Raw genomic sequence first — 9294 nt, forward strand, 5'->3', positions numbered from 1 at the left:
TGCTTCCTCAAGACCCAGCTATACCACTGCTAGTTATATACCCAAAGTTTGCTCAAGTACACAAAAGGGATATTTGCTCAACCATGTTTATAGCAGCTATATTTGTAATAGCCAGAACCTGGAAAAAACCCAGATGTCCATCAACGGAGGAATGGGTACAGAAATTGTGGTATTTTTACACAATGGAATACTACTCAGCAATCAAAAATGAGGAAATCATGAAATTTGCAGGCAAACGGTGGGATCTAGAAAAGATCATCCTGAGTGAAATATCCCAGAAGGAGAAAGACAAACACGGTATATACTCACTTATATAGACATATAAGATATGATAAACATAATGAAATCTATACACCTAAAAATATAATCAAAAGAGCAGACATGGGGTATGATTACCAATCCTCGTTTTGAAAGACAGAAGGGATATGCATTGAACATATGACAGGAGTCTACTGAGCGCATTTCAAAGACTCTAACTAGCAGTGTTTTCAAAGCAAAGACTCATGACCAAACCTTTGGCAGAGTACAGTGAATCATAAGAAAGAAGGGGAGTTAGTCTGATGAGGAAAGGATAGGAGCTCCACAAGGACCAAACATATCTGGGCACAGGGTCTTTTCTGAGACTGACATGCAACCAAGGACCATGTATGAATGTAACCTAGAACCTCTGCTCAGATGTAGCCTGTGGTAGCTCAGTAACCAATTGGTTTCCCATAGTGAGCAGAACAAGGACTATTTCTAACAGGAACTCAATGACTGGCTCTTTGGCCTCCCCACCCCCCAAGGGAGGAGCAGTCCTGTTAGGCAACAAAGGAGAGCTTTGCAGCCAGTCCTGAAGATACCTGATAAAACAGGATCAGATGAATGGGGAGGAGGTCCCCCCTATCAGTGGACCTGGCAAGGGGTACGGTGGAGATGAGGGAGGGAGGGAGGGACTAGGAGGGAATGAGGGATCGGGACACGGCTGGGATACAGAGTTAATAAAATGTAACTGATAAGAAAAAAATACAATTAAAAAAAAAGAAAGGTGGAGATAGATCTAGGATGATTTGGAGGCAGGATTCTGTTTGAATATGAATAGAATATATTTATGCACGTATGAAATTTTTAAATAATTAATAAATTCTTCTAATTTAAAAGTAGAAATAATAATGAATAAATGAAGTAAATATAGAGGACAGACAGGAGAAGGAAATGCAGCACTGAAATTTGTTTTGGGATTTTGGACTCATTGCAATAATTTCTCATCCAACTCTAGACCACCTGTGAGGCAACCTGAGGCCTTTGTGGATCTGAAACTCAGAATTCTTGGTCTCAACAACACTGACCCATACAGAAGGTAAGTGGCTCTCAATGTAGAACTGCTCCAGCTCACGCATGGGATCACTGGTGTCCTCAGGTGTCACAAGCTGGTGGAGTTTGATCACTAACACACAAGAGATATGACCTCTGAGCAGTGATCGCCTCATTACCCAGGATCTGCTGTCTGCACTTCTTAGTGTGTCACAGTCTGTCATTCACCAAACCCATCTCTGCCTTCTACAGCTGTCTCCCACAGGGCTGGTCTGGAAGCCTATCTCCAGTACCTTTTATTTACCAGACTAGGTTGGCCTTAAAAGTTAGTTCTTTCTCAAAATTACACCTTATTGCGTAGCCCTCTGAAGCGTTAGAGAGGTGAAAATGTATTTATTTCCTTTATCTTGATTAGTGCCAACGACAAGGTCACTGTCCCCAAATTTCTGAGATTGAATTAATACTTGTGAGAATTATGTGATCTTCTTCTGGGGTTAAAAAAAAATTTTTTTAAGTATAGAACCATCATATTTGGAAGAGGCTTTTTCTCATTTCTACCCCTCCCCTCTTTCATGGAACTTGTGCTGGAGCATTTGACAGCTTGCTACTCTTGTGTCTCAGTTCTACTCAGCTGTTCTAGTGCTTCCTTTGTGATCCCTGATGTTAAAATCATTCTCCTTCTTAATAGTCCATCTCTCCTTTCTCCAACTTCTGTTTTTGTCGTTTGTATGGATTTGTATTTTGACACAGGATATCATGTACCTCAAGGTGGGTTTTTAACTCTCAATATACTTGAGTCTCTCTGCTGTCACCTCCCGAGTCCTGAGATGGCAGGCATATGCAGCTACAGCTAGGTTTTACTCTGATTCTTTCTGTTTACCATGTATTGAACATAGCTCCTAGACTTTACCCTAGACTTTCCTGTTTTATTATGACTGTGTTGAAACTATGTGACAAAAATGCCTGCTCTAACGGTGTTTATAGCTCCCTCTGCTCATTTTGTTCTGGAGGTATGTTCACCATCTTGTTTCAGCAATGACTAATAGATGACACCTGACAGCAGCCATGAAATCCCCCAAGATGCAGGGCTATTGCTCTACAAGTCCAACTGTGTTTCTCTTTTGAGTATGAGAAGCATTACTATTAATCAGATAATCCAATATGATATAATACAACTAATATAGTATAATACAATATAAGATATCATAATATAATTAATTTGCTCCCCTGTTCTCATTTAGCGCTGTGCCTGCTGTTAGATTTCTCACATGATGACCAAGCTGCCCATGGGTTACATATGTGTAAGTAGCCTAAGTCCATCCCATGCATTCTCTTTGGTTGTCTGTTCAGGATCTGTGAGCCTGCATGAGCCCAGGATAGTTGACTCTGTAGGATTTCTTGTGGTGTCCTTGACCTTTTCTGCTCCTCCAATCCTTACTCCCCATCTTCCACAGGATTCCTCCAAGCTCTTCTTAATATTTGGCTATGGGTCTCTTCATCAGTTTCTGGGTGACACCTCACTGAAGATAATCACGCTTCCAGCAGACATTTGGGAGAAGTAGGGAGAACTGTTTCATGGACTTGGCAGGCAAGGGCTAACAGCATTTCTTCTTTCACTGAGAACAGATTTTTATACAATTATTCTCATCATAGTTTCAACTTTCTCAACTCCTTTCAGATCCCCCCACATTCCCATCCACCTAAATCCATATCTTCTCTTTCTCTCATGTGAAAACAATTAGTAGTCTAAAAGATTAATAGGAAATATAAACTTAAAACAAATACTGACAGTACAAACAGAAACCAAAAAAAAGAGCACAAAGAAAACATACAAATGCAGACACATACACATTCACACACAGACGAAAACCATTTTAAAAAATCTGAAAAACCATATATATAAGTAAAATACATGAAAGGTTTTTTTTTAGACTCAGACAAAGCATTACTTTACTAAAACAAAAACAAAATAAAACAAAAACTTCAAAATACCACCGAGTACATTTTGTGTTGGCCATTCATTGCTTGGCATAGGGCCTCACCTTGAATGTGGTTAATAGAGGCAAGTGAGACACTTGGAGAAACAAACATTTTTGTTCTTTGTGAGTAGGTATCAGCTAGGGATAGCTTCTAGTTTAGGGATGAGAGTTTGTGTCCCCTTGTGTCACTCCTGCCACAGTCTGTGTGAGTTTTTAAGGGCATCAGTCCTGGTATCTCTAGAAAGCCTTATTTATTTAGTGTTTTCATCCACAGTGGCCTTTTTTTTGTTCAAATTTTGTTTTTTTTTTAATTAATTACAGTTTATTTATTTTGTATCCCTGCTGTAAAAACCCTTCCTTATTCCCTACCAATCCCATCCTTCCTCCCTCATCCCCTCCTTGTCCCTATGTAAGTCCACTGATGGGGGGATCTTCCTCTCCTTCCATCTGACCCTAGGTGATAGGTCTCACCAGGACTGCCTGCAGTGTCCTCCTCTGTGGCCTAGTTAGGCTGCTCCTCCCATGGGTGTTGGGGTGGTCAAAGTGCTAGCCACAGAATTCATGCCAGAGTTGGTCCCTGTTCCCCTTACTAAGGAAGCCACGTGGATACTGAGCTGCTATGGGCTACAGGTGCTGTGAAACATGGCTAAACTTTGGGCAGAGTGCAGGGAATCATATGAAAGAAGGGGGAGTTATTAAGACCTAGAGAGTTGGCAGGATTAACATAGTAAAAATGGCTATCTTAACAAAAGCAATCTACAGATTTAATGCAATTCCCATCAAATTACCAACACAATTCTTTACAGACCTGGAAAGAAAAATTCTCAACTTCGTATGGAATAACAAGAAACCAAGAATTGCTAAAATAATGCTCTACAATAAAAGATCTTCTGGAGGTATCTCCATCCCTGGTCTCAAACTGTACTATGGAGCAACAGTTATTAAAACTGCATGGTACTGGCATAGAAACAGAATTGTGGATCAATGGAACTGAACAGAAGACCCAGAAATAAACCCACACACTTATGGACACCTGATTTTGACAAAGATGCCAAAAATATACAATGGAAAAAAGATAGCATCTTCAACAAATGGTGCAGGTCTAACTGGATGTCTACATGTAGAAAAATGGAAATAGATCCATACTTATCACCCTGCACAAAACTAAAGTCCAAGTGGATCAAAGACCTCAACATAAAACCAGACACATTAAATCGGCTAGAAAAAAAAGTGGGGAATACCCTAGAACTCATTGGTACAGGAGAAAACTTCCTGAACAGAACATCAACAGCACAGGATCTAAGAGCAACGATCAATAAATGAGACCTCATGAACCTGAAAAGCTTCTGTAAAGCAAAGGACACTGTCATCAAAACAAAGCAACTGCCTACAGATTGGGAAAGAATCATCACCAACCCTTTATCTGACAGAGGACTCATATCCAATATATATAAAGAACTAAAGAAACTGAAAAGCATCAAACCAAGTAATCTACCTTAAAAATGGGGAACAGAGCTAAACAGAGAACTCTCTGTCGAGGAATATTGAATAGCAGAGAAGCATTTAAAGAAATGCTCAACCTCATTAGCCATTAGGGAAATGCAAATGAAAACAACGCTGAGATTTCACCTTACAGCCATCAGAATGGCCAAGATGAAAAACTCAAGTGACAACACATGCTGGAGAGGTTGTGGAGAAAGGGGAACCGTTCTCCACTGCTGGTGGAATGTAAACTTGTACAACTGCTCTGGAAATCAATCTGGTACTTTCTCAGACAACTAGGAATAGCACTTCCTCAAGACCCAGCCATACCACTCGTAGGCATATATCCAAAAGAGGCGCAAGTACACAAAAAGGACATTTGCTCAACCATGTTTGTAGCAGCTTTATTTGTAATAGCCAGAAGCTGGAAACAGCCCAGATGCCCCACAACTGACGAACGGATGCAGAAACTGTGGTATATCTATAAAATGGAGTATTACTCCGCAATGAAAAATAAGGAAATCATGAAATTTGCAGGTAAATGGTGCGACCCGGAAAGGATCACACTGAGTGAGTTGTCCCAGAAGCAAAAAGATACACATGGTATATACTCACTCATATAAACATACAAAATAGGATAAACCCACTAAAATCTGAACATCTAAACAAACTAAGCAAAAGAGAGGACCCTAATTAAAATGTTCAATCCCCATCCTGAAAGGCAAAGAGGATGGATATCTGAAGAAGAAGAAAACAGGAAACAACCTAGGAACCTGCTACAGAGGGCCTCTGAAAGCCAGAAGAAGAAAACAGGAAACAACCTAGGAACCTGCCACAGAGGGCCTCTGAAATCCTCTGCCCTGCAGACTATCAAAGCAGATGCTGTGCCTGATGGCCAACTGTTGGACAGAGTGAATGGAATTTTATGTAAGAAGCGGGAAATAGCAAGAGCTGGAGAGGACAGGAACACCACAAGGAGAGCAACATAACAAGAAAATTTTAACACAGAAAACTTCCAGGAAACTCATACTCCAACCAAGGACTATTCATGGACATACCCTAGAACCCCTGCACAGATGTAGCTCATGAGAATTCAGTGTCCAAGTGGGTTACCTAGTAATGGGAAGAGGGACTGCCTCTGACATAATCTGATTGGCCTGCTCTTTGATCACCTCTTCCTGAGGGGGGAGCAGCCTTACCAGGCCACAGAACATGACAATGCAGCTACTTCTAATGAGAACTGATAGTCTAAGATCAGAAAGAAGGTGAGGAAGACCTCCCCTATCAGTGGACTTGGAGAGGGGAATGCATGCAGAAAGGGGAGGAAGGGTGGGATCGGGAGGGGAGAAGGGAGGGGCTTATGGGGGGATACAAAATGAATAAATTGTAATTAATAATAATAAAAAATATTATAAAAAAAGACCCGGAGAGTACAAGAGCTCCACAAGGACCAAAAATATCTGAGCACAAGAGTCTTTTCTGAGACTGATTCTCAAACCAAGGACCATGCATGAATATAACCTAGAACCCTAGTAGTTCTTACCATCTTTCTGTAACCTCTTCTGGAGAGTTCCCTGAGCCCTGAGGGTAAAGATTTGATGGAGATATCTTATTTAGGACTGGGTGTTCCAAGTTACCGGCATTACATGACATTTGCCTCCCTGACATTTCTTAAGAGATTTTCATTGTTATTTTCACCCATTCCAAGAGAGCTTTTTGTTCCATTGTTCATTGCTGCCTTTAAGGGTGGGCATAGGAGTATATTGAGTGCAATGGTTAAAGTTTGGCCCTTTTACTGTCTCTATATTGGGTCACTTAGTATTCAGGAGATTCACCATGAACTCCTGAAAGCCATGATTGAGAATCTTCCAGTATGTCCTGCACAGAACTCTGCTCCTAGGTAAGGTTGTATAGTAGAGACCTGATAAGATTCAGGAGGTTATGCCATGGCCTACTACTCTCTCCAGAAGTAGTAACAAGTGCATGCTGAAGATTTATGTGAAAGCCTGTTGGCCCAACACATTTTGTTATGAAATCTATGTTATTGGTGGGGGGGAGGTGTAATATTGATGGGCTTATGTAACAAATATTACTAAAAAGAAAAACAAGAGCTTGAAGACTGGACATGAATTAAGGTGTAAAACGATGGGGGAAAAAAGTTTCAATTTTAATGGGAAAGAATTGTTGGGAGTTAGTATAAGGAATGTCAGCTATGCCTAAAAGTATTTGTTCTATTTTATTTTAAATTTGCTTTTATTAATTTTTTATATTTTTCTTTTCTTTTTATCTTTTCTCATTTATTTTTTATTATTAGTTACATTTTATTAACTTTGTATCCCAGCAGCATCCTGCTCCTTCATTCCCTCCCAATCCAACCCTCCCTCTCTCATCTCCTCCCTGAACCTTTCAAAGTCCACTGATGAGGGAGGACCTCCTCCCCTTTCATCTGACCCTGTTTTCTCAGGTATCATCAGGACTGCCTGCAAAGTCCACCTCTGTGGCCTAGCAGAGCTGCTTCTCCCTTGGGGGGTGGGGAGGTCAAAGAGCCCGCCATTTAGTCATGTGAGAAATAGTCCCTGTTCCCCTTACTAGGGTACACACTTGCATACTGATCTTCCAAAGTCCATATCTGAGCAGAGGTTCTAAGATATATACATACATAGTCCTGGGTTGGAGAAACAGTTTCATAAAAGACCCCTCTGCCCAGATATATTTAGTCCTTGTGGAGATCTTATCCTCTCCAGGTCATATTAACTCCCCCTTCGTTCATATGATTCCCTGCACTCTGCTGAGTTTTTGTTAGGAGTCATAGTATCTGCTTTGATACACTGCTAGGTAGAGTCTTTCAGAGGCCTTCTGTGGTAGGCTCCTGTTCTGTTACTTGTGTTTTCCTACATCTAATATCAAGCCCATTTGTCTTCCTGAGTGAGGACTGATCATCTTGCCCCGGGTCCTCTTTCTTGTTGATCTTCTATAGGTGTACAGATTTTAGTATGTTTATCCTATCTTATAGGTCTATATAAGTGAGTATACACCATGTGTGTCTTACTCCTGGGATACCTCACTCATGTTTTATTTTTGCACACTTTATTCATTATTTATCCTGATTGAAGATACCTTCTTCAACAACTCCCAGTCCCACCCTCTCTCCCTCCTCCCCTTTCTCAAAAATTGGCAGGTCAATCTCCATGCAGGAGGCAGAGGCAGAGTAAGGGGAGCAGGGGATGCCTCTGTCATGAACTCAGTTGCCTGTTCTTTGTTCACATGCCCCTGCCAATGCAGCCCTACCAGGCCACAGAGAAAGAAGATCCAGTCACTCCTGATGAGACTAGATTTTTTCTTATATGCCATCATTGATCCTACTGGGATTCATTGCCATTTGCTATTTTTCATATATTCTATCTGCTCATTTCCCAATGTAGAACTAAATTGAGGATACTAGATTTGAGACAAGTCACCTACTCTAGGATCACATGCCCTGAAGCCAGCACAAGATCACCTTTATGTTTTCATGCTTGTGCTTATTCTGACCACTCTATTACTAAAATAGAAGGACATCTTAGTTTAGGAAATTCAGGGTTTGAGACTCAGTCACCCAGGCCTGTGGAATAGTGGAACTTTTCCTCGATGGCTCCTTAGTGCAAAAGGAATTTTTGAATTTGCTTATGGGTAAAGCTGAGGAGAGTTCATGGTCTTTGCATGTGTGCTGTCGAGATCTGCAAGTAGATAAAGTGCATAACTACAAATGTACTCTGAAATTTCTTGATCTCAAGTGTGTTGATCAGTTTTCTGTTGGTAAGGACTCATTGAGTGATATCAACAGCATCCTGTCTCGGATGGCTCACGTACAAAGCCTTATTCTGTTTAAAGTCTCTTTTAGATCTCAAAGGAGGAAAGTCTTTAAAAATTTCTTCAGTACCTGCAGCGATTGGAAAACCTCAAGGAACTCACCTTGGCTTCATTCTACCTTAAATATCATCTGGACAAAGTGCTCAGGTAATAGTTTGCAGTAGGTCCCTGGCTTTCCTCAGTAGCCTACTGAGACAGGAGAGAAAAATTTATTGGGCATTCCTAAGCTCCTCACAAGTTTTTTGCATTCCATTTCATCACTTCTGGGAATTTGAAACTGAAGAAAGACAGGAGTGGACAAATTAAGCAGCCAGAAATATACAAATACTACAGTAAGTGCAGAAATACAAGGGTGAAAAAATTCTAGCCCTGCAGATATCAGGAGGAGGAGGAGGAACTGAGATAGGGGAAAACATTTTTGCTATAGCACTGAAGCATATGATTATAGATGTCCATAGCACATAATGTCAGATAATTTTTATAATCTATACTCTACAAGATATCAGACCATGATAGTAGAGGTTGTTATTTGGGGACTGTCCAAAGGGAATTCTCAGTTGCCTGATCTTTGTTATTCCTCTCCACTAAGAAGTTGAACTAAAATCTACAGTGGATAATATTAAAATTGATAAGTGGGTTAATGCTTTTCTCTTAGCATTTCTTAGAATCATCTATTGTAACATACTGTACA

The 9294-nt window shown here is 40.6% G+C and overlaps 1 pseudogene; it reads left to right on the forward strand.

The window, feature by feature from the left end:
* Nucleotides 1–6400: 6400 nt before the first annotated feature.
* On the forward strand, nt 6401–8754 carry LOC129673060 (melanoma antigen preferentially expressed in tumors-like; annotated as a pseudogene).
* Nucleotides 8755–9294: the final 540 nt, after the last annotated feature.

Source organism: Psammomys obesus, unplaced genomic scaffold (assembly GCF_907164565.1).
Source record: "Psammomys obesus unplaced genomic scaffold, mPsaObe1.curated_primary_1811, whole genome shotgun sequence".
In the NCBI taxonomy this organism is placed as follows: Eukaryota; Metazoa; Chordata; class Mammalia; order Rodentia; family Muridae; genus Psammomys; species Psammomys obesus.